The sequence below is a fragment of the Lissotriton helveticus genome, chromosome 1_1, assembly GCF_964261635.1.
Source record: "Lissotriton helveticus chromosome 1_1, aLisHel1.1, whole genome shotgun sequence".
NCBI classification, from domain to species: domain Eukaryota; kingdom Metazoa; phylum Chordata; class Amphibia; order Caudata; family Salamandridae; genus Lissotriton; species Lissotriton helveticus.
The window spans coordinates 159001-173169 of record NC_136057.1 but is presented as its reverse complement, the minus strand read 5'-3'; the positions used below and the strand labels follow the sequence as shown (position 1 = coordinate 173169).

The window sequence follows — 14169 nt, the reverse complement described above, 5'->3', positions numbered from 1 at the left end:
CACGTGCTACCTATTGATACATCAAACTGACAGACGCACTCAAGCTGGTGGCTCCACAAAGAGATAATTTGTTCCTTTTCTCTTTTGCTTTCCTTTCTTCTTTTTCTCTTTGCTGTTCCCCTTGTTCAAGTCCAATTCTGTTGGTGGTGTGGCTCACTGGTTAGAGGCGGCAGACCCAGGAGCAGAGGACGGCCCGAGACCAGGGTTCAATTCCCGACGCGGCAGGGTCTTGGACCAGGGTCAACGGACTCGATAATTCTTGCCTTGGTGCCTACTCTAACTAGGGATCACACTCGGCAACTCTGGGCATTAGCTTGCCTCATCTCCACAACGGCCCCCCACATACACCGGGGATGCCTGGTTTCACCTTGGAGATACCCAGTAGGGACCATCTCACAGGGAAAGCCAGGACGGGTTCCCCAGCGGTCTACAGCGCAGAGATACTCCTTCGGGAGTCAATTCTAGCGCTTTAGAAACCCACAATCAATCAATCAATCAATCAATTTACTTGGAAATGTATGTGACTCAATGGTGAAATGGCTTTGATAAGCAATGGCTGGTTCCCTCTTCGGTTGTCCTACTCACACTTGACTGTGTATAGCTGTGCTGCACCACAGAGTGAATCAGCGTACTGGCCAACAGAATGGACTTTAATGCTTTCCAGATGAGTGTTTCCCTGTACCCAGCCTATGCCATTCAAATGTATTGCTATTTTATACTGTCAAAGGTCAAATGAATCATCACGCAAAAGTCAATGATGTTACCGTCTCAAAACTAATAAAGATCATATATAAAAAAATCCAGAGTTTAAAAAGTATGTAATAGTGACTTAGAAATACCATATTCATTAAAAAAACACCTGAAATTCATAACACACACCCTTGTCACACATGGCTTGTGACCTCATATATTACATCACTCAACATTTTGTATGATATAATTGATAACATCACTTATGACACTGTACATGGTGGGAACACAACTTATTTTTACTTCAATTAACTGTTGCATCTCAGTGATTTTTAGGTGTCATTATGACTGAACTCTAATCTATCTATCTATCTATCTATCTATCCATCTTTCTATCTATCTATCTATCTATCTATCTATCTATCTATCTATCTATCTATCTATCTATCTATCTATCTATCTATCTATCTATCTATCTATCTATCTATCTATCTATCTATCTATCTATCTATCTATCTATCTATCTATCTATCTATCTATCTATCTATCTATCTATCTATCTATCTATCTATCTATCTATCTATCTGTCTGTCTGTCTGTCTATCTATCTATCTATCTATCTATCTATCTATCTATCTATCTATCTATCTATCTATCTATCTATCTATCTATCTATCTATCTATCTATCTATCTATCTGTCAATCTATCTATCTGTCTTTCTATCTATCTGTCTTTCTATCTATCTATCTGGCTATCTATCTATCTATCTATCTATCTATCTATCTTTCTTTCTATCTATCTATCTTTCTATCTATCTGTCTATCTATCTATCTATCTGTCTATCTGTCTATCTATCTATCTATCTTTCTATCTATCTATCTATCTATCTATCTATCTATCTATCTATCTATCTATCTATCTTTCTTTCTATCTATCTATCTTTCTATCTATCTATCTATCTATCTATCTATCTATCTATCTATCTATCTATCTATCTATCTATCTATCTATCTATCTATCTATCTATCTATCTATCTATCTATCTATCTATCTATCTATCTATCTATCTATCTATCTATCTATCTATCTGTCTGTCTGTCTGTCTGTCTGTCTTTCTGTCTGTCTGTCTGTCTGTCTGTCTATCTATCTATCTATCTATCTATCTATCTATCTATCTATCTATCTATCTATCTATCTATCTATCTATCTATCTATCTATCTATCTATCTATCTATCTATCTATCTATCTATCTATCTATCTATCCATCTTTCTATCTATCTATCTATCTATCTATCTATCTATCTATCTATCTATCTATCTATCTATCTATCTATCTATCTATCTATCTATCTATCTATCTATCTATCTATCTATCTATCTATCTGTCAATCTATCTATCTGTCTTTCTATCTATCTGTCTTTCTATCTATCTATCTGTCTATCTATCTATCTATCTATCTATCTTTCTTTCTATCTATCTATCTTTCTATCTATCTGTCTATCTATCTATCTATCTGTCTATCTGTCTATCTGTCTTTCTGTCTGTCTGTCTGTCTATCTATCTATCTATCTATCTATCTATCTATCTATCTATCTATCTATCTATCTATCTATCTATCTATCTATCTATCTATCTATCTATCTATCTATCTATCTATCTATCTATCTATCTATCTATCTATCTATCTATCTATCTATCTATCTATCTATCTATCTATCTATCTATCTATCTATCTATCTATCTATCTATCTGTCTGTCTGTCTATCTAGCTATCTATCTGTCTGTCTGTCTGTCTATCTATCTATCTATCTATCTATCTATCTATCTATCTATCTATGTGTCTATCTATCTATCTATCTGTCTTTCTATCTATCTATCTATCTATCTATCTATCTTTCTTTCTTTCTATCTATCTATCTATCTTTCTATCTATCTATCTATCTATCTATCTATCTATCTATCTATCTATCTATCTATCTATCTATCTATCTATCTATCTATCTATCTATCTATCTATCTATCTATCTATCTATCTATCTATCTATCTATCTATCTGTCTGTCTATCTATCTATCTATCTATCTATCTATGTGTCTATCTATCTATCTATCTGTCTTTCTATCTATCTATCTATCTATCTTTCTTTCTATCTATCTATCTATCTTTCTATCTATCTATATATCTATCTATCTATCTATCTATCTATCTATCAATCAACCTATTCCAATCTATTTTTATTTTTGTTAGGACTGGCAATACTGTATCTATGCCTACGCCTATCAAGATTGTTTTATTTCATGTTAATGGTGTTCAATCATTAATAATATAATATAATATTCCTCTTTAGACACCAGCCCAGGAGACTATGGAGAGGGTGAACCAAACTCTGGTGACTGAATTCATCCTGTTGGGCCTGTCATCCATTCCTGAGGTGGAGCTCTTGTTTTTATAATTTTTCTTCTGATCTACGTGACCACCCTGGCTGGGAACATCCTCATCATCACCGTAATACACCTAGATGCCAATCTTCACACCGCTATGTACTACTTCATCTCCAACCTGTCCTTCCTCGACTCCTGCTTCTCCACTGTCACTGTCCCTAAGATGTTGGTAGACCTCCTAGCTGAGAAGAAGACCATCTCCTTCTCTAGCTGCATGATCCAGCTCTACTTCTTTGCTGGCCTGATAACTGTTGAGTGCCTCTTATTGGCGGCTATGGCATATGACCGCTATGTTGCCATCTGTCACCCTCTGCATTACAGCAGCATCATGGACGAGCGTGCCTGCTCCTGGTTGGCTGCTGGCTTGTGGGCCGCTGGACACATTTACTCCGCTGTGCATGTGATTTTGATGAGCAGGCTCTCGTTTTGCAGATCCAAAGAGATCCAGCACTTTTTCTGTGACATCCCCCCACTGCTGAAGCTTTCATGCTCCGACACATTCATCAACATCCTGGTCATCTTTACACTGGGTGGTTTCCTTGCTTCTGGTGCGCTTCTCACTATGACTGTGTCATACACATACATTATCACCACCATCATGAAGATCAAGTCTTCTGAGGGCCGATCCAAAGCTTTTTCCACCTGTGCCTCTCACCTGACAGTGGTCATCATCTTCTACGCATCTCTACTCTTCACCTATTTCCGGCCCACAACCAATACCTCATTCTACATTGATAGGTTTGTGTCAGTGGTTTACACCATCTTGACTCCCATGGTGAACCCAATGATCTATAGTCTCCGAAACACTGAGATGAAGAAGGCAGTCAGGAAATCTATTGGTAGAATAGAGAGTGCTATAACATGTACCTAGATATAGATGATTGAGTGCTACTAGATATAGATGATTGAGTGCCTCTCCGCTGACTACATCCTACTAGGGGACCTCAACTTCCACCTGGAGAACAACAAGGACCGCAACACCACCGCCCTGCTGGACAACCTCGCCAACCTCGGACTCAAGCAACTGGTCAACACCCCCACCCACTACGCCGACCACACGCTTGATCGCGTCTTCTCATCCAGCAAGCACATCACCTTCAGCCACTCCACCGGACTCCACTGGACCGACCACAGCTGCGTCCACTTCAGCTTCAGAAGAACCACGACCCACCACCACCCGCTTCAGATTCCCCACAGAAGCTGGAGTAAGATCACCACCGAGCAGCTCACCACCTCTCTCAGCCAGAACCCACCAGCCAGCGCAACGGACCCCAACGAAGCAGCCCGGAACTTCACGCAGTGGCTGACCGCCTGCGCCGACGACCTCGCACCACTGAAGAACCCTCCCAGCAGACCCACAAGCAAGAAGGCATCCTGGTTCACCGACGAACTCAAGGACTCAAAGAAGACCTGCCGCACCCTCGAGAAAGCCTGGCTCCTCGACCGGACCACCGACAACATGACCGCCCTCAAACACGCCACCCGCAAGCACCACCAGCTCATCCGCACCACCAAAAAGAAATCCCTGAAGGAACGCCTGGACAACAATACCCACGACAGCAAGGAACTCTTCAGCATCGTCAAGGAGTTCTCCAACCCCAGCACTGGCACCAACGACATCACTCCGTCACAAGACCTCTGCGACTCCCTCGCCTCGTTCTTCCACCGCAAGGTCGCCGACATCCACAACAGCTTCGGCGCACCACCCACGCACCCAACCGTCGAACCAACGCCCCCCACCGCCACCCTTCGCACCTAGACCACGGTGACCACCGAAGACATAGCCCGCACGATGAACACCATCCACTCCGGATCACCGACCGACCCCTGCCCACACCACGTCTTCAACAAGGCTGACTCCACCATCGCACCCCAACTCCGGAACATCATCAACACCTCCTTCAACACCGCCACCTTCCCGGAGAGCTGGAAACATGCCGAGCTCAGCGCCCTCCTGAAGAAACCTACAGCGGACCCCACCGACCTCAAAAACTTCCGCCCCATCTCGCTCCTCCCTTTTCCTGCTAAAGTCATCGAGAAGATCGTCAACAGACAGCTGACCGCCTTCCTCGAGACGAACGGATCCCTCGACCCCTCACAGTCCGACTTCAGAGCCAACCACAGCACCGAGACCGCCCTCATCGCAGCCACCGACGACATCCGGACCCTGCTCGACAAGGGGGAAACAGTGGCCCTCATCCTCCTGGACCTCTCCGCTACGTTCGACACTGTCTGCCACCGCACCCTAGTCCAGCGCCTCAGCAACATCGGTATCCAAGAGAAGGCACTGGAGTGGATCATCTCGTTCCTCGCCGGAAGAACACAAAGAGTCCGACTCCCCCCGTTCCGCTCCGAGGCCACCGAAGTCATCTGCGGCGTCCCGCAAGGATCTTCACTCAGCCCCACCCTCTTCAACGTCTACATGAGACCTCTTGCAGCCATTGCACGCCAGCACAACCTCAACATCATCTCTTACGCCGACGACACCCAGCTGATCCTCTCTCTCACCAGAGACCCTGACACCGCCAGAACCTGCCTACACGAAGGGATGAAAGACGTCGCCAAGTGGATGAAGGACAGCCGCCTGAAACTGAACTCGGACAAGACGGAAGTCCTCATCCTGGGATCTTCGCCCTCCGTCTGGAACGACTCCTGGTGGCCCCCAGCCCTGGACACCGCACCCAAGCCAACCGACCACGCTCGCAACCTGGGCTTCATCCTGGACTCCTCCCTTTCGATGACCAGACAAGTCAACGCCGTCTCCTCATCATGCATCAACACCCTGCGTATGCTTCGCAAGATCTTCCGCTAGATCCCTACCGAGACCAGGAAGACTGTCACCCAAGCACTCGTCACCAGCCGACTGGACTACGGAAACGCCCTCTACGCCGGACCCACAGCCAAGCTACAGAAAAAACTCCAGCGCATCCAGAACGCCTCCGCCCGACTCATCCTGGATGTCCCCCGACGCAGCCACATCTCCAGCCACCTGAGGAACCTGCACTGGCTCCCCGTCGACAAGAGGATCACGTTCCGGCTCCTCACCCACGCACACAAGTCTCTCCACGACCTGGGCCCCAAGTACCTCAACGACCGCCTGACCTTCTACACGCCCACCCGCCAGCTACGGTCCACCAGCCTCGCCCTCGCAGCCGTACCACGCATCCGAAGAGCCACCGCCGGAGGAAGATCCTTCTCCTACCTGGCTGCCAAGACATGGAACTCCCTCCCCATCCACCTTCGGCTGACCCAGGACCATCTCGCCTTCAGGAAACAACTCAAGACCTGGCTGTTTGAGCAGTAGCTTACCCCTTCCCCAAGCGCCTTGAGACCCTCCCGGGTGAGTAGTGCGCTATACAAATGGTTTGATTGATTGATTGATTGATTGCTAGTAGTTGCTGTGGGTCAGTTCTGCCAATCTTCCTGCCATCTGTGTCAACGTAGGTTTTACATAGTAACCAAACTCACCCACTATTAGTCTGCTGATGTAGAAAAATCGCCACTCTACAGAAATCTCATGTCCCCCCCTCTTGTACAACACTGCACTGCTTTGTAGCTAGGTTAGTTCTCTGTAAATACTAGGAGTGGGCCAACTTGTGTAATTCCATGTAGCACAATCACACGCTGTTACCTCAGAATTCCACAAAATTACACTTAGATTAAGCAAGAAGTGTAATTCTTCATTTTGTGACATTTACTAAACCGAAATCATTCTCTTCTCGCCCAAAAATAACCCTCTCCCCGTTCAATCATGGATCTCTGACCTTGACACACTCAATTGCTCACTCACCCTGTCCAACTCCATTAAATCTCTTGATATTTCTATCAACAACTCCCTAACGTCTACATCAAAAACTCTGCTAAAGGAGCCCTATTCACTCTACGTCACCTCAAGAAAATCAAACCCTTCATACCCACTGAGGACTTTAAACTTGTAGTTCAGTCACTTGTTCTTTCACATATTGACTATGGTAACGCCATCCTCAACGGAATCCTCAAGGTCCACCTCGCTCCAATCAAAGCTGTGCTCAACCTTGCAGCCAGGCTCATCACTGACTGCAAACGCTTCGATCGTATATCCCCGGCTCTCAAATCTCTTAAATGGCTCCGTATTAAGGCAGATCTGCCTACAAAACCGCCTGCATTATTCATAAAGTCCTCCACCAAAACACTCCGCAGTATCTATCTAAGAAACTCCTCATTGCGGGTACCTCACAACCTCGGAGAAGCACCAACACCCTCCTCCTAATCCCTCCACTGCATAAAAAGAAGGCCACACAATCACGCTCCTTCTCTGGCAACGCCCCCATTATCTGGAATGCCCTCCCAAAAAACCTGCGCTGTAACCCCTCCTATTTCAGCTTCAAAAAAGACCTCAAAAAATTCATCTCCTCAATGATTACTGGTGATCCTAATCTTGTGTCCAGCACTGGATCGACAATTCAACAAGTTAGACTAGTTCAATAGTATTTGTACATTTGCCTGAACATCATCTACCCAATTACTTGATAGGTATAGCTCCTCCCCATGTTTATCTATTTGATTTATATTTTTCCCGATGGTGTTTTTGTGATCTCCTATCTATTTGTATGCCATGTTTGACCAATATCATTATTGGAGGTCCTAACTTGTGTCCTGCACCTGATCGTCAATCACCTTCTTATACTTTTTCAATTCTTGCACATCATATACCTAATTACTTGAAATGTATAGCTCGGGCACGTGAATAATTATGATGACCTGTATATCTCACATGATGTTATCATTACCTTCTACATTCTTGTTTGCCATGTTTGCTATGTATTATGTACATCTATTCTGATTAGCATATCTCACATGATGTTTTATTATCGTTCATCTACTTGTTTGCCATGTTTGTTATATATTAGCTTCTCTTGTAAAGCGCTCTGGTACCACTGGGTCTAGCCAGCGCTATATAAAACTTTTAAAAATAAAAAAAAAATCTAATTGCAAAAATGCGCCCTCATGTCCAAAATGGATGCGAGGATGTGTTTTGTTCCAAGAAAGAATGATTAAATGCAGCAGAACTTGAATAATGAACACGTGCTGCTGCACGCGCTCCCTCAATGCGCTAATTCTGTGTCAAAGAGAAAAGCGAAATTACCAAAATTACTCCAATAACTCTGTCCAGACCTAGCATATACCATCACATACATACATACATTGGCTCCAGATCTGTCTTAGACATCAAGTTATGCTTGTTTTTCCTCATGGTTTTGAATCATATTGATAATTCTATTACAGGACCAGAGGATTCAAAGTATGCTTTCTCTTTCTTTTACTGTATTTCTCAGCAGTCAATAAAAACGTTTAAAACATAAAAGAAACTACTTTTCCCATGATGCCATGCTGTGTAACCGCCAATCACAGCTCTTCTGTCCATATGAGTCACATTAACCACATCTCGCGAGCCTCTTTCTTTGCTGCTCGCATGCGAGTGAAGTGCCTCATTTTTCTCTACATTTATGCTGTACTTATTTCTGAATGCACTGTTGTTTATATCACATACTGCTTGTGCCTCGCTTCAGGACTGATTGCCTCACTAGATTGGTTGAATTCCACTCGCTGCCCTCGCCATCCCCGTCACTGGTTAGCGAGTCCTCTTTTTCCCACAGCACTCTCTTCAGCGCTCCTTCGCCACAAGGGCGCTCTCACTTATTTTTGTTGCGGTGGGCTGCTGCACGTATATCCTCAACGCAGAGCCCTACTTCATCGGGCCCACAGTAGTTGTTGCATGGAGCCATCCCCATTGGGCTATATTTGGGCTTCTTTTAGGCTCCATGCCAGTTTTCCTTACCGCTTACCTTCTCGATCAGTGTTTTGAATACTGGTTGCAGCTCTGTGCCAATTTAACCCTGGCAGAGTGGTGCTGATGCCTATCTCAGGCTGCAATAACTCGAGTTGGCCTGGGAACTGAGTGCAAGTTCATATATTGTTGGCTCCTGACGCCCTATAGATAAGATTTGTAACAATTGAGTGTACAGCTTTTCTGAGGGATCACAGGGACTGAGTTTAATCTTTCTGGTGCACTCAGGGCAGACTCCCCCCCCCTGAATAATCCCGCTGGGATATACTTGGTTTGTCTGTGGTAGTTATTTTCCCTCAAGATGGAGGTCTGGGCTCCTTTTAAGGAGTATGGCTACTACGAGGAGCAGCAGGGACCCTATCTGTAAGACAAGTTGGTGGATGCCCTTGATGCGTCTGTCCAACAGTCTGACTTCCGAATGACCTAAATCACAGGCATTGGCTACCGTGCCTCAAACCCCATTAGGGGACCATGGATATTCTGTTCTGTCTACCTTATCCAGTGGGCACCAAAAGAGTAAAAGGGATACGGACACGTACACTGCCTCTTCGGACCACACATCCCCACCTAAAAGGAAGAAGTCCAAAAGGTGATCGGGAACCAAGCCTTCCAATCCAGCTTTACAGGTCGGGAACCCTTTTGACTTTAAACCCCCAAAAACTATACACCTGCGGTCATCCGATTGGGCTCCCACCCTTGCGGTGGCAGAATACCTGCACGAAAACCTCCACAGAAGCTTTGATAAAAAAGTGTGCAATTGCCTGCGGGCTGAGTGCCCTCGCCCCGACAAACCAGATAGGGTGGTGGAGACCCCAGCTATTGATCCCAATATGTTGGTGTTCCTGAAAAATGTTGCCAAAGAAGGGTATCGACTGTGCATGGCGCAGTTGCCAAGATAAATTATTGGACATGGCAGGACCCTTAGCAAAAATATTAGAGATGTCTTGTGGCCAAAGTCATGGGTTCCCAGGTGGATCCGGATATTCTGGTGGGCTGGACACAATGAGTCATTTGTTTCCTAAGAAATGCCAACTGCACTGTTTCCATGGAAAAGGGCAATTCGCTACTCATGATGATGTACTCCAACCTGACGTAACTCACCTTCGCGGAAGCAGGCCCCTTAGCCGAGGGCCTCCTATTTGGGGCCAGATTTGTCAATAATGTCTCAAAGTACGTGGGTATTTTAACATACCTTCACAAAGCGCAGTCTAAAATCTAGAGGGTTGTCCAAGAGGGCCTTTTCGGCATGGCTGGGTGAGAGGGGGCAGCTTGCCTGGCCACTATTATCAACAAGGCCCCCATGAGGTAGCTAGGGCTGTGGTAAAGGTGACTGGCAAGACACTACCAGAAGTGGCACTTTATACCCCACCAGGCAGAGGTTCTCCCGCTGTCCTTTCGACATAAGAGGTCATAGAGTGGAATTCTCCTTTGGGGGATCGGGTCCAATACTTCCTTCTCTAATGGAGGACCATCACTCAGGATGCATGGATCCTACAGATGATTCAGGGCTTTCAGATAGAGTTCTATCAGACTCCATATCAAGAATTCCCTCCCCATTAGTTAAATTTTTCCCAACAAGACAACTCTTGTATAAATGCAGAAATAGAGGACTTGCTGGGTAAAGATGCAGTAGCATAGTGCGACTGGAGCCCCATGGGTTTCTGCAGCAATGTCTTTCTGGCGCAGAAAAGGGGAGGCGGATACAGATTGCTCTTAAATTTAAGGGAATTCAATCATTTTGTCACTTACAAATTTTTCAAGATGGAGGCTATCCCACTGTTGGCAGATCTACTTGAGGAATGGGAATTGGCTGGGCTGTTTAGACTTAAAGATGCCTACCTTACTATTCTCATCTACACGCCACACCGATGTTTTCTGCTATTCATGTGGAAGAAAAGGTGCCTAGAATATTTGGTCCTTCCTTTTGGACTTTCTTCAGCTCCATGGTGCTTCATCAAACTGATGAAGCCAGCGTTGGTCCACCTGAAGGAGCAGGGAATACACCTGATAATCTACCTGGACGAAATACTTATCATGGCTCAGTCGATGTCCCTAGCCGTCCTACATTTATAGGTGACGGTTTCACTTCTTCAGGATTTGGGCTTCATCATCAACAGGCCCAAGTCAGTTCTCGGACCCTCCCAGTCAATGGAGTTTCTGATGTTTGTGATAGACTTCCATGTGGCAAAACGCAAACTACCCAAATCTAAATTGCGCAACTTGAAGAAGGAAATTCAGTCAACCTTTGCCAAGCAGATGGTATCTCTGCAGAATATCGCCTGCCTTGTCGGCCTTCTGGCATCATTGATTAAAGCCATAATTCCAGCCCCCATCATTATCAGGCTATCCAACGCCTGAAGATTTGTCACCTTCAGAAGGGTTTGTCTTACACGGACCAGCTCTTCTGAAGGACGCAGTGAGAGACAAACTACATTGGTGGTTGGTACACATGGATGCCTGGAACGCCAGGGTCTTTGGATCCCTTCCTGAAATAGTGATAGAGTCTGATGCCAGCTGTTGGGGCTCGGGGGCTTGCTAAGGGGGAGGTATCCACGGTAGACAGATGGTCTCTGCAGGAATTTTCCCTTCACATCAATTGCTTGGAAAGTTTGGCAGTGTCCTTCGCAATTTGGAAATTTTCACCCAAATCGGTGTTGTGTTGCATACTCCTTCAGATGGACAACATCTCAGCAGTGAGATACATCAACATGCAGGGGGGTATGAGGTCCACATTGTTGGTGGAGATTGCCAAGGACTTCTGGCACTATTGTCAAACCCGTCAGCTCTCTGTAGTAGTGGAGTACATCCCGGGCTAATCCAACACAGTGGCCAACTGGAACTCCAGGCATCGGAAGGATTACAGCAACTGGCAGCTCCATCCGTCCCTATTTCAAATGATCCAGTCAACCTGGGCCCATGTGTGATAGACCTTTTTGCCTCCAGATAGAATTGCCAGCTACAGAGCTTTTTCAGCTGCAGACCAGATCCTCTAGCGAAAGCCATAGATGCATTTTTGCAGGACTGGTAAGCGACTTTCCCCCATTTTTATCCCCTGAGTGGTGAATCACATTGTCCATCAATCGGTGGATAAAGTCCTGGTCAACCCTCTGTGGAATTCACAACCATGGTTCCCGATGCTGTTGGAACTAGTGTGAGATTGCCCACTGCTCCTTCCCTGGTCTAAGATGATGCTCCAGGGCCCTCGGAGGTAATTGCATCCGATGATACTGTCAAGGCAGTTGTCGAATTGGTGGCCTGGAGGCTTTCAGGCAATAGTGGACGTTGCCAGGCATTTTGGAGATGTCTTCTGAATTCGTACAACACTCCTGTGCACTTTCTACCCAAAAGCGATATTCTTCAGCCTGGCTAGGCTGGGTGGGTTGGTGCCTGGAACGACAGGTGGATCCTATGGAGGCTGAATTAAACCAAATAATACATTTTCTTTTTCATTAGGCCACGGAGGGCCTATCATACAGGTCGGTAAATAACTTTTGAGCACCCATTTTGGAAGGACACAACCAAATGGACAATGTACATTGGTCTTTAAGCTGCTTAAAGGTATTCGAATCGCGAATCCTCCAAAGTCTAAGTATTCCTTTTTGTAGGATGTTTCCGTTGTATTAGCCGTGTACGACAGATGGCTGGACAACCATCAGCTGTTTAGAAGATAGTTGTTGGCCAAATTGTCCATGCTTTTGTGCTTCTCTGTCTGCCTTTGTACTTCTGATGTGAGAGTTATCAACTTGACAGGTAGAGAATTTACTCCTGAAGGAGTTTTGTTTACTATTTTTGGCCGAATGAAAAGTTTTTCACATTGTATTGACTACAATGCTTTTCCTTCTAATGCAAAGTTATGTGTAGTTTGATGTCTAAAGTTATACAAAGAATTTACCCGTAATTTACAACCTGTTGATTGTACAAGATTGTTGATTGCTTTGCAAAAATCTTTCAAACCTGTGACATCTGCCACAATCACTAAATGGCTAAGGTCTTCCTGACAGAGGCTGGTATTGACATGCAAATGTTTGGTGCTCATTCAGTGAGAGGTGCATTGGTCTCTATGTCATACATTCTGGGTTCAACTATTCAAGATGTAATGGGACCTGCTGATTGGTCTTCTGAAACTTCGTTTAAACAATTCTAATATAAACCTGTGGACGATATTACTTCTGTAGTTTTTAATGAGCATTACACTAGCATCATCTGAAGCCTCTGGTCTTGTAATAGAATAAAAGGTTTGCTAGCATTTGTTTCAAGAATTTTCAATTTGATTAAGGACACAGAGGCGAAGATTATCCCGGCCATTTGTCATTGCCATAACTGTTATATAATGTTTCCCGCCTTTATATTCTGGGTGTTTTCCACGGGTATTATGGATTCCTTTTTTCTTCCAGGTGCAGAACAAAAAGGAGAGTGATCCTTTTCAAGACCTTGGTCAAGGTTGGCACTCTGTCCTGGTTCACGTTTGAACTATCGGTGACATTGAAGATGGCTGCTGGGGAAGCTGTCAATGCTGGAACTTTTTACATATGTTGCTGCTATTTCATCGTTTGCTGAAAAGAAAGAGGCTTGCAAGATGTGGTTAATGTGCCTTATAGTAACAGAAGGGCTGTGATCGGTGGTTACACAGCGTGATGTCATGGGAAATGTAGTTTGTTATATGTTTTAAACGTTTTCATTGGCTGCTGAGAAATACAGTGAAAGAAAGGGAAAGCATAATCTTTGCCTCCGTGTCCTTAATAATTATCTCTCTTTCACTGAAGCAGAGTTTTCATATGTAACTCCTGCGCACATGCTGACAAGTCTTGTCTCACAACCTCCTATTGCAGAGGGAGTCTCTTCTAGTTGTTTAATGGGAGAGGAGTCACAGAGAGAACAAAGGTGGCAGGAGCTTTGAGACATGGATAAGATTATAAGCACTGAGCATAGAAACTAAAAGAATTCATAAGAATTGTTCTAAATTGGTACTTCCCAGCTCCTTTCGCCATGTTTCTACTGCAGCATCAGCCAGCGGAAACCATTGACTGTGTTTCCTTCCACCATTGGACGTCAGCCAGCCTTGCTTGGGACAGGTGGCAAAAAAAATATTTTGTAGTTAGAGCCTAGACACTGCATATGCCTTCTCTTCGAGACATGTTGTATATACTTTGTGGGATTCAAGCATGCCCATTGTGTCCTTTAACCATTTGCTGCTAGGTCTCCCTTGATT

General features: G+C 44.8%; 1 pseudogene; it reads left to right on the top strand.

Moving 5' to 3' along the window:
• The first annotated feature begins 3057 nt into the window (after positions 1-3057).
• Positions 3058-4004, top strand: LOC144821888 (olfactory receptor 5V1-like; annotated as a pseudogene).
• Positions 4005-14169: the final 10165 nt, after the last annotated feature.